Here is a 12517-nt window from a genome sequence, read left to right as displayed (position 1 = left end):
TGTGTTTGTGTCTGTTTCTTTTTATGTCCTCGTTGAGTCACAGTTGCATATTGTATCATCGTTAATTCAGTTAGCAATCGAATGTTTACAAATTAATCCGGCTGATAAAACTACTATCTTTACTTCGGATAGCTATCTACTAAATTGCTATCGCAATCGGGGCTTCGCCTTTCCGGCGGAACTGCGCAATTCTTAAAGCTCGCTAATTTAGGTGACACCTTGTTTACCGAAAATATGATTACACAGAATATTTTAGGGTCTAACGCTTCAAACGTTCGCTTAATAAATGTTCAGAGATTTGTAGGAATGTGCGAATAGTGAATTTTGAGATCGAATCAAATACGAATCGGATAATGCTAGGTGCGAGTCGAATCGAGTCGAATAACGAGAAGTTTTCGAATAGTCAACAACCGTTTTTCCGAATAATATAAAATGATATTCACATCCTAGTATTCTTTAACTCAGAAAGCTTCTGCAAATACATAGTACGTTGTAAAGCGTGGTTTATTAAAAGTACAAGTGAAGCATTGAGAGCAAATAAGTACTTTCTTCACATGCACAGGACTCTTCGTTAAGCGCGAATGATTGCTGTATTGCCTGTAAGACAGGGCTACCTAAGTGGCACTCCCTGCTTCACTGCGGAAATTTTCATGTTTTTTATCTGTACTGTGCTCGCAGGGGGAAAATTTACCGTACTTTTGCTCCTCTTTTATAATAACTTGGGTGCAGTTTACGTTCTTACGTATTCGGAAGATATTAGGAATCTATTCTGATTAACGAATAGTGAATATTTTATTCGAAGAGCGAATAAAATAGGACAACCTTTTTATCGGCTATTCGGAAGTTTTGGGTATTCGTGTGCCCATAAAGATTAGAACGTAGTCCTTGGCAGCTTCGGTCAGAAAATTGTTCCCTATGAGCCCCGAATTCTCTCAAGGCCCTGCCAAACTGACCACTATTTCCTGGAAATATATTATACATTTCTTCATTTCTATTATACATTTCTGTCATAGAGCTGTGAATTACATTAAAATTTTTAAGCATCAATACAGTCTAGCAATTTTCTGGCATAAGAAGCGGAACATACCCAAAGTCCTGCTTTGCTTCACTTTCGTCCACGATTTTCCGAATGAGATATTGCTTCTAAAAATGTACCACTAAGCGCAATAAATATACTGCCTTATACGCATTCGATTTCCCTGATTAATCCAATTTAGGTTAAATATGTGTTTATGAATTTGACCCGTGTGCTAGGTTTGCCTTAGTTCCCTGCTACCACTTGACCGCAGAGCGTAGTTACTGTCTTGCTTGAGACAGCTAGCGCTGAATTTGCATTCAGGCGAGAACACCGTTAAGGACACGGAGAAAAGTGTCAGCTCCTAGTAAACCACATGTTGTGCTGACCTACAACGGATTTCTTATTTGAAATGCCACTAAAATGCATCCATTTTGCAAGGAAAAATTGGTGAGGTGCTGATTGGCGTTGCAAGATCCTAAGCCTAGCTACACGATAGGCTCATTTCAGAAGGAGTGAACGACTACGGCGAAAGACTAAAAGATGCCGTGGGGCGCTTTAGAAGGAACGGCGTAAAGCTTAGGCACGATAAGTGCAAAGGGGGCAGTCCAGCTGTGACTTATCTCGTACACAGAATTGATCGATATGGGCTGGACACGACAGAGAAAAAACTTGATGGTAATGCGCAGGCACCGACCCACCGTAGTATCGCCGAAGTGCACCCGTTGTTTGGGAATTCAGACATCTTATGTTAAATTTCACTCACTAGATATCGAGCAGCCGATCTCAGTAACAGCTCCAGCGAAGCGTGTTCCCCCGCGATGTCAGGCACGCGATGTCTTTACTCTGTAAAATGCGGCCGAGGATCGTTGTTCGGATCGTCTGCCAGCCTTCGACACTATTGCTTCGTCGTCGTTTCATGGCGGCCAGAAGTCTTTTTGCATGTCGTTAAAGACTTAGTGTCTTCTTATTGCGGCCATGGTAGCCTCGAAGTTCTCAACTGCTGCGGCCTATTTGTACCGTTGAATTTCATTTTGCATCCTTGTCTTCACTTTTTTATTATTCGCAGCAATGATTGGCGATGCCAGAGATAACATCGCCTCGGCAGGGTCCGAGCTGCGAGGCACGTTCGAAACAATAACGAAGTTCGAAAATAAATGAAAATGCATTGGTACGTTAAGAAAATGTCGTCTATCAACACATGCCATTCGCTGCAGATAGCTTTCTGTCTATTTACTCATGAAAGTTGTTCGCAGTGGCTTCTAAAAATTATGGTGCCCTAATTTTTCAAAAGAAATATGACTTTAATACTTGCAGTGTGGCAGTAATGAGCACTCTGCTAAACCCTGTAAACAAGCATGCTAATAGCGCTCGAGCGTTGTTAGCTGTTTTGTATTTAGCTGAAGATACGTATTTTTATGTTTTTATTCTGTGTGTAGTGCTAGCATTTATACCAGTGTTTCCTTGACAGCCGTTCTTTTTATGACATACACGAACGCACGCAGCATCTCCATTCAAGAGCTTCGAATGCTTTAGTATTGCTTATCTTGTGTCTGTGTCATTCTAACTATTGTGGTAATATTTACTATTCCTGCATCAAAATACTCTACGGCCTTCGGACGTCGTGTATATCAAGGCCAAATTTCCAGGTATCACAAGACAATTACAAGGTTTCGAAGACCACAGGTGAAGACCCCCAGAACAGTCGGAGTGCTTAATCGGCTGAGATGCCAATATCTTGCAGCTGTTTCTTGAGGGACGCACTGGATTGCACGGTATAGACGATAATGTTGTCAAATGCTCAATTGTTTATGTGGCCATTTTGTTTTGGCAAGCAGCCATTGATATAATTTTCCTACGTTAATTCGCCCTTGTTTGCAGAAGTACAAGAAAGAGCGTCATATTGATACTTTCTGAAACGTTCACACTTTTATTAAATTATTTGCTGCCTTGTTGCTGCAGTCTTTTTTTTTCGTTAGCTGAATACTTGCAACAGTTCTTGTATATGTTATGCTTGTGTAAAGTTTATTGCCATCAAGCCATTGATTTTCGAGTATTCTCCGTTACTTTCATTTTGCAGTTTCGTCCAGTTTTCATGTGTCTGCCACATTTCTCACAATCTTGCTGCAATAAATTCTTCTCTGCTATTTTCGCACACTTGGCAGCCCAACAAGCTGATTGACATGGAATACACATTTATTTAAGATACTCCTTTTGGTGTGAATGATTAAAAGCACAATATCTTAAGCGATAAAGTTCTACTTGCTCATTAACAGTTGGCACGAGTGTTGCGCAAAGTGTAGGTATTGCTTAACACGGCATACGTGCCACGGCAGTGAGCTTTTTCTGAGTGCTTATTTTTAGACGGCAACATGGGCACTTGTGCTCAGCAGCATTTCTTGTTCTAAGTTGATGTCCGCTTGGTACGCAATCTCCAGCGCCTCTTCTTTATCTCTGTTGACCTGTCATTACTCTATGCTGCATTTACTGCCTGACTAGCAGGCCAACGTACCGACAAAGTTGAGCACAGCGCCAAGAAGCTTACACCTGCACAGTACGTTACCATGGGACGATAATTTCTGTCAAAAAGGACAGAAAAACTTGGTAAAGATATATGTGAGAAAAGAGCAACCACAAGGATCTTTTTCTCGTAGTTTCATTTTTCTTTTATGGATGAATAAGTTCATAAAGTATGTTAAAGCAGTACACTTATGCCTCCTTGGTGTGCTTCCGCTCGCACATTGGTCGCTTGGCCTGTCAATTGACTTTGCTCTAACCTTGCTGTGAACTAGCTAGACTAATGATAGTGCGAACTACCCTGAACTGGTAGGGGAAGATGATTCTTTGTCACCCTTGTTCGGCCCCTGGGTACGTGTTCCTGTAACGTGAGGCCTGACAATGTGCAGCCTCCTCAACTATACGGTGAGAAAAGCAAGATTATTTGATCATGTTTTAATGCCAAAATGGGAATTACTTGTCATCTCTGAGAACACCGGCATTCGACAGACTTTGGGACAACATGTCGTGCTCAGTCTCACTGGCGGAGCTGTTGGACGGAATACGGCACACATGGCGCATACCAGGTTGGTGAACTGTATCGCAGCACGAACCTTTATTACCACAGAAGGGCATGCCAGGAGCTTTCAGAAAGACATTATTGTTCAGAAGATTCAAAAATTAGGACATAATAATTGCGCCTACTGGACTAATTTCCAAGTAGCGACAGATAACTGAATTTGGGTGATAATCGCGATTGTAACTTATGTTACAACATTACAACGAAAAACACTTTGATCAGTAACTCCTATTGAACATATCGGAAATCTATTCGGCTGAGTGATCAAGGCCGACCTAGTTGTTAGAAAATGTGACGCTTTGGTGCCAACGTTTGCCAGGCAAATACAACAGTGAAGTACAGTTAGCGTTGTCCCACATTCTGTAGGAGCGGCTTTGTAAAAGAATGTATTAAGATTCTAACACAATTCACTTCGCCATAAGTTTAAGGACGTTTATCTCGAAACTAGCGCTATAGTCTAAGTTTACTTACTTTACGGTGACGAAATATGATTGAGTACTGGCAGGATGCAATTTCACATCTGCAGCGGCTGTTTGGGCAAAAAGAATCTAAATGTTAGTAGTGTAAATCGCTTATTTGTTCAAGTGTCAGTTATTGCGAAAATAACACTGCTTACTCCAGCTGTACATTTCGGCCGGCATAAATGCTTCTGCTTAGAATGTCATGTTCCAAACATTTAATGACAGTCGACATTAATTGAAGCCACTACGCATGGCGTATTTCAGCGTCGAAGTTGTCACGTAGTCCTCTATGCGATTTCCTTCATGCAGCACTTATATCCCATGCACCAAGCTACTACACTGAAGTCCACATGAACTGAATGTCCCGCTGTCCACGAGTTTACAAGAGCAGTGCAGATTCTGAGCTGAGCCTAATAGCTCAGTGCAGACTTGTTTACATAAAGCCAGGGCAGGAAGTTAATTGTCGCGAGTCATTTCTTGAATTTAACTCCAGGAAACTCTGGCCAGAGTAGCTCTAGCCAGTGTAATGCTGTGCAGAGCAGCGCCATAAACTGGCACATTAAGAAGTTTAACATTTCCTCAGGCATATTAAGTGCAGGGATCTGAGCTAACGAAGTAAAATATTTTTAAGAACTAACTTCACAACGTTCCGTTCATACTAACTTCACTGCTTTACATATTCCAACAACATCGCTTAGAAAGTTAAGCTGGATCATTTGGGTCCTATACAAGCACTTATAGGGCTCCGCGCGTCTCAAAGTGCAGTTCTCTTTCATCTGCGGCCTCTCTACGTAGTAACTACATCATACAAAACAAGTAAACATTCTGGACCTAGAGCTTCGTAAAATCGCGCATTATTTTTCAATCTCACGCTTCTTGGGCTGGATGAATCTCTACCGGAAACAGTTAGTGTCTCAATCTATGCCGACGACATCTGGATCTGGACAACAGCGGTCACTCGCCTGCAGGTTACGCAAGGCTACAGAAAGCAGCAACACAGGCATCTGACTATCTTCACACACAAGGCCTTACCATCTCAACAGAAAAATGTGCGCTAGTCGCTTCTACGCCAAAAGCGATGTCTCATTTTACAGTATGCATAAATGGGCAGCCTATCTCCTACAAGAGGAATCATCAATTTTTAGGTGTCATTGTTGACCGGGACCTCTCTTGGAGCCCTCAGGTTGCCCACTAGAAGAAGAAGCTCACATCTATTGTTCACGTCTTCAAGTTCATCGCCGGCAGAACATGGGAATCGACAGTGGGCTCAATGCTACAGTTATATCGAGCACCTTTTATTGGATTCCTACGCCATAGATTTCCCGTGCTTGCTAAAACATCAAATCAAATCAAACACGTTCGCAGTTGCAGCACACAACCGCCACCACAGACACCATTACCACCTTCACCAGAGTCCCGAAGTAACCCAAGATCTGTTATTTCTAAAGTGTAGCGCCCAAAGGTAGGTTTCGTAAGAAGTCTAGAATTGCTTTTGTTGTTGCGGCAAAGAAAGAGAAGCAAAAAGGGGGAAGGCATAAGAAGTATGGCGTCTGCAAAACAAATGACGCATAAACATTATTTCTGCGTACTTCTTTAAATACCTACATTTATCATAACTTACCCACTTTCCCTCTTGTTACTGCATAAAAATTATCAAAGAACTATAGTGGCGTCACTTGCTGGAGACGGAAAACATTGCACAATATCGTTCTGTCATCCAATCTTGTTAAATGATACTTTGTGACCTAGATTGCTTGCAGACGTCTTTTACTCATTGTTTTTCTTACCTCTTCTACTACAGTGTTTACCCTTTTTGCCTCAATTGTAGTGGCCATAGGAAATGCACTTTATTAACCTGTCTTTCTTTCTAACTTGATGTCAGTGACCTCATAGAGCATGCACATGGACTTGTTGATGTGCCTTCTGCTCTTGCGATTATGAGTACAGTCGCCTCCTTAAGCAGCTCGTCAAAGTACCTTTAAGCGGCTGGCCCAACCTGCATATTTCACAAGAAACTAAGTTCAGTGGTGTGATAACCAGATTGGCACCTGGTTTCCTACCTACACAAGGGAGAGGAGTGGTGGGGCACAAAAGAAAAAAATGAAACTTGGTGAGGTGTTGGTCGCGCATGCTCATCGACGTTTAGTGGGCATTAAAAGGCGTTCGCACACCTCTGATCGCTAAGATGCGCTGCGTGGCTCTTGTGGCTTTCCGTGCGTAAGGCTGTGCCGTCAAGAACATCACTTTCTTGCCCTTTGCGAGAGCTCTGTCATCATACCAACTTAGGGCAGCATGCGTACATTGTCTATAGTAATCAAATTAAGAGCAGTAGCAGGCGATGAACCTACTGCGGTAAGCCTGTGGCTTTAGGTCGAAGGTATGATCCCGGCCATGGAGGCCGCCTTTCTATTGAGGCTAACCGGAAACAAAACGCTAGTGTACTTAAATTTAGGTGCACCTTAAGGAAGCCTAGGTGGTCCACATTTATCCGTAGTTCCTAAACGCGCCATCCCTCCTAATCAGGCCGTGGTTCTGGCAAGTAAGGAACCAGAATTTATATTTTCAAACGACGTGCAGTGGTTGAAACCCCAATTAGGGCAAACATATACCGATTCATGTGAATTTTACACCTTTTGGCTTTGCCCTTTATCTGGAATACGAGTTGCCACGTTAAGAATGCGTTAGTACTCTTGTAGCTATATGATTGAAAAACAATCTTTCCGTGGAAATATTTCGCGGTTTGAGCCGTAAAATAATGGAGGTCATAGCAAGTGAGCAATTGTATGTCCGCTGTCTTGATTCGGGGATGCCGTGTTCTTGCGAACCACTGTAGAATATTGGTGGCTTCGAGAATATTGACGGCTTGGAGAATGCAAATGAGCAAATGCATAAACAAAGATCAGAAAGATAAAAAGATAGAACACCACTAAGAAAACGAATCCTCTTGGCCTCACTTACTACCGATTTTCCATGAATCTTCTCTGGTGCATAAGGCAGCCCTGAACCATGACGTAACGCTCTTAGTATCTTTAGAATGAATGGGTAAATATTTATTTTCCCTATATTGAGAAGTTACCCCCACACTGCTGCGAGTCCCTATGGGAGTGAGTGTTTTCTTTCGTCCGTCAGATCAGACCAACATTGATTAAGCATAAATAAACAGCGTCTACGTAAAGCGGTGCTAATGAAAATATACTTCGCTAATGTGTCATACTTTTAATGGCACTTTTCTAGTTGCTCTTGATGTAATTTATTTTTACTGCAGTTCATTTTTTTTTTCTCCTTTCTCTTTAACGACCAGCAGTGTTTCACAATTTCATCTTATCCACATATCACCGCACTAAAGAGAATAAAAATCCGGTATCCGCACTTAGACGCGTCTTGATAAAAGCTTGTTTTATAGCTTTGTAGCTTTGTTTTCTGAAAATCGTTCAACCGGCGAGACTTCACAACCCTTATAAAAATGAACGTCAACATTCTTTAGAACTCCTACCAACTTTCTATTTACTTTATTAACAGTCTATTAACATTTACATTCTAATAACACATGTTCATACACAGTCAAAAGACTTCCTTCTTACTTTTGTATAAATATTTTCAATACACCGTTAACAGACTTTCTTCTTACTTTTCTATAAAGAATATTTTCAATACACTGTTAACAGACGTTCTTCTTACTTTTGTATAAAGAATGTTTTAAATACACCGTTAAAAGACTTCCTTCTTACTTTTGTATAAAGAATATTTTCTATACACTGTTAACAGACTTTCTTCTTACTTTTGTATAAAGAATGTTTTAAGTACACCGTTAAAAGACTTCCTTCTTACTTTTGTATAAAGAATATTTTCAATACACTGTTAACAGACTTTCTTCTTACTTTTGTATAAAGAATGTTTTAAGTACACCGTTAAAAGACCTCCTTCTTACTTTTGTATAAAAAATATTTTCAATACACTGTTATGAGACTTTCTTCTTACTTTTGTATAAAGAATGTTTTAAATACACCGTTAATAGACTTCCTTCTTACTTTTGTATAAAGAATATATTTAATACACCGTAGAAGACTCCCTTCTTACATTTGCACATAGAATATTTTAAGGTCCCCATCAACATGTATTTTTCTAACTTTTATCTCTATAACCACTTCAGTACTGCGTCAGAAGGCTCGTTACTTTTGTGTAAAGAATGTTATGCTATGCATCATCGAACTATAATTTTTTGTCTGAAGGGCATGTATCCTCAGTACGTCCACAGCTCGTACTGTTTGCCAAAAAATATTTAGAATGGGAAGTAACCGGGGGGGGGGGGGGGGGGGGAGAGCTTTTGATAAATTTTTCTAACACACATTAATGCCGATATATGACATACTCAGGAGTCAAGCTCTTTGTTTTAAATCATAGTCCCAATCCAAGTCGGTAGCCAATTGTTGACGGAGTGCTCCTAAAATGTTTAAAGAAATATGTTCGTAAATTGTTAGAACTAATCTTTTGGAGGATCTACTGGACTACGTGAGCGTGCGGTGACGTCAGCGCACTCCGAGAAAATTTGCTTGCGCTACTCCACCTGACCGGTGTGATAGCGGACTACTGTGCAGGCCGCGCACCAGTTGCAGAGCTTTATCCCGACCTTGGGGCTGGTTAATTAAAGGCCAATTTACGCTTGAGCCGCGACGTGTGCGGCCGTGCAGAAAACTGTACATTTCGCCCACTGGTTCACAAATTTTGGCATACACTGGGCTCGCACATGCAGTGTAAACCGATATGTATGCACCAGTCTACGAAATGTGCAAATTTTCATCCGACCACATGCGTGCGGGCAGGCGGGTGGTGTGGTGTAAGGCTCGAGCGTAAGTTTGCCCTTACCACGCACTGCTATTGCAATGCCACCAATTAGCTTTGCAACGAGATAATTAGGTCAGTGCATTCTGCGATATAAATAGTACGCCCTAAGCTGGAACGTGTCAGCATAGTAGTGTCACGATATTTGTTAAAAAGAAGAAAAAGAGCCGAAACTCAGGGTAACACGGCGCTGGAACGTTGCCGCTCAAATGTCCAAAAGGCTGCAAAATACAACTACTGCTGAGTGAGAGCGGGTATTGACCTGAGAAGTGCACAGGTCGAATAGAAAGAAAAGCTGAACTCTGTGCAAGCAACACTTTTCTGTGAAAAAATAATTAAATTACCCTTACAGTATAAAAAATGTAGCTTTCTACGCGTTCCTATTCGCACGCTTTCGGCCCTGCCTCCTACCGACGGCTTCTGCATATTAAAGGAAATAGGACCTTACATCAAAGTGAAGGCAAAGTAACTATGTCAACTGATGTGCTTTATGGCGATGGTAGCTTGCCGTGTGTGAAAACAGATCGAAAACAAATAATTATGCACTCTTAACATTAAGTGATCTTGCTTCACAACACGGCGACAAAATTTTGAGCTCTGACAAGGGGTCATCATGACATCCGTAATAATGGCATTCCGTATACCAACAGCCAGGATATCAAAGGCCATGCTTTTGCCGTGCTTCGGGCGTCTGAAAACTGCTAACGTCATAGCCGCCAAGCTTCGGACATGTATTTGACTGTAAAAATAGTACTACAATGTGCTTCACTGCTGGGCGCCAGGGAGCAATGTTTTGTCTTTGAAAGCAGCAAGTGCTAAAGGATGCTCTTGCGCAAAATAGAATAACCGCATAATTTACCCAATATTATTTTATTGTTCTGTGTTTATTACATTTCGAGAAAAAAGTCGGTTTTCAGAAGAATAATTGTCTCGAAAGATAAAACTATACAGCCCCTAAATGCCCAACGAAATTGAGCCGGCTGCCTTCTCAGTTTTTTTTTTTTTCAACCTCGGCCATGAGGTACATTTCTCCCTCTAAGTTCAGTTCCCAGAAAGGGGTGCGTACACAAAGGCCGGCCACAGCTGTCACCAAGAGGCGAGGAATGTCTAGGTGTGAGTCAACCATCGCAAGGTAGCGGGGGAGGGGGGGGGGGCATGTTTCGGCTTAAAGAGGGGCTTTAGTTCCGCGGCGGTCAAGGCGAAGCGGGTGGATGGAAAGAATGTCACATGCCTCCCCGCGCATGCGCACAAATTTGCCAGTCGGCCGAGTCGGCATGGTACGGTCGGAACGATGTAGGTGTTTCGTGGCGTATTGTAGCAGCAATCTAGCTATTTTTGCTGCTATTTATGCTTATGCTGTGTTGTGGCTAATTCATCGATGCAAGCCAACCAGCAAGGTGTTCGCGAAGCCCACGGTGCTTTCTTCGTTCCGTGATGTGAGCGTTTCTGGAACTTCTCTGCCAGCTGCGATGCAGTGTCGTGTGCCTTGTCCTGTCTGTATTTCTTCTTGTGTGCCGTCACTTTTGGCGCTTAATCTATTGAAAGTGATTTAATATTGGCACTGTCCGTGTTTTAAACTGCACAAATAGCGAACAGCTGTTCCTCAAGACTGCTATGCGCCGAAGTTTTCTCTATCTCCAAATTATAATAAAAGGTATGTTCTTTTCCATCATTTTTCATAAACATATTATTTTGATGTTATTTTATTTCAGTTTCTAATGCTGCATTTTGGCAGGTTATTATAGCGCGAACTGTAACGACGTGAAATGTTTTAAGAACGATTGTCTTACATTTTTCAGCTCCCCCGCGTCGTGGGGTTCGCTTGAAGTTGCTATAAACACGAAGCGTACAAATACTTCGTTTTCACAGCGTTCGCAATGACCTAAGGTCTGGTTTAATATTGTCTGATCATGAACTCATTCTTTGCTCTTTCCTACTCTGGCTGCACAGGATGAGAAACAGTAAAATATTGAGCGTATAGCTTCACGGTTCACAATTACATATTTTTCGGTGAACCCGTTCACACTGACATAGGTTGCACTGGATAGACAAGTGCGAATGCGAAAGAAAATCATTCGCACATGTTTAACCACTGCAACCTATGTCATTGTGAACCGGTATTTTTTGACACTGATATTTTGTTTTCGAGTAAAAATAAACGAACACGTCAAATTATAGAAGCGTTCCATATATTAAGGCGTGCTTAAAAATGCATCAGTAAGCCATTGGTTGCTATCACTGACAAAGCATTTGTATTCTTGAATACTGCTTCAAGCTCTGTCATCTGTTTATATAAAAATGGATGACACGTTTTGCACATGCTCGGTGCAGCTAGCTGGCGCTGTTACGTTCATTCCTTCCAAAAATCCCCAGCTTTGAGTAAGCGCTCGCGTGTCCACCTTCTCTGCGTCCGTGTCTATTGTGCGTGCTACAAATTTCAGCATGAATAAACCATGTAATTAACTTTTGTAGCGAGTAACTCATTTATGCAGGTAATTGGTAGAGAAACCCATTTTTTACACTTTCCTAATTTTAATAACACGTAGTAAATACAACGCAGCAAAGGATGTGCATTGAATAATGTGCCCCATCCTTGCCATCTCTTCTGCAAGTAAACAGGGATGACGGTCACAATTTTAGCATTCATGTGAACCTTAAAAGGTGTTCTATGTATGTGATATGCTAACCTAAACATGATGTTAACACTGACCATCTTGTTTCTGTGCAGGGTTGGTTCATTCTGCAAGCATTCTGAGACATCAGCTTGCATAATCGATGCTTGCTAGAGATTATGCGACAGCTGCCATGCCGTAATCAACTAAGTCATTATTCATTTTTTTTAAATTTTCTCTACTACTTCTCTCACAATTCTGTGTAAATATTTTCGTGTGAATAAACTTCTTTCAGTGCAAACTTGCATTTGTTTTCCATTTACGAGCACCTTCTAGGTTGCATACTGCCTTTTACCAGCATATTCACACATACTGACAAATGTTTACACTATGCTACTAGGTCGTATGTGGGACAAATGTTACTAGGGGAATAGTAAGACGTCAATAGCAAGTACATAAGCGCATGTAAGTAAAATATTGCCAGAGTGTTACTAATGAGCCTAAAGACTTGCGT

This window comes from Dermacentor andersoni, chromosome 9, assembly GCF_023375885.2.
Source record: "Dermacentor andersoni chromosome 9, qqDerAnde1_hic_scaffold, whole genome shotgun sequence".
NCBI lineage: Eukaryota > Metazoa > Arthropoda > Arachnida > Ixodida > Ixodidae > Dermacentor > Dermacentor andersoni.
This window is presented reverse-complemented; position numbering follows the sequence as displayed.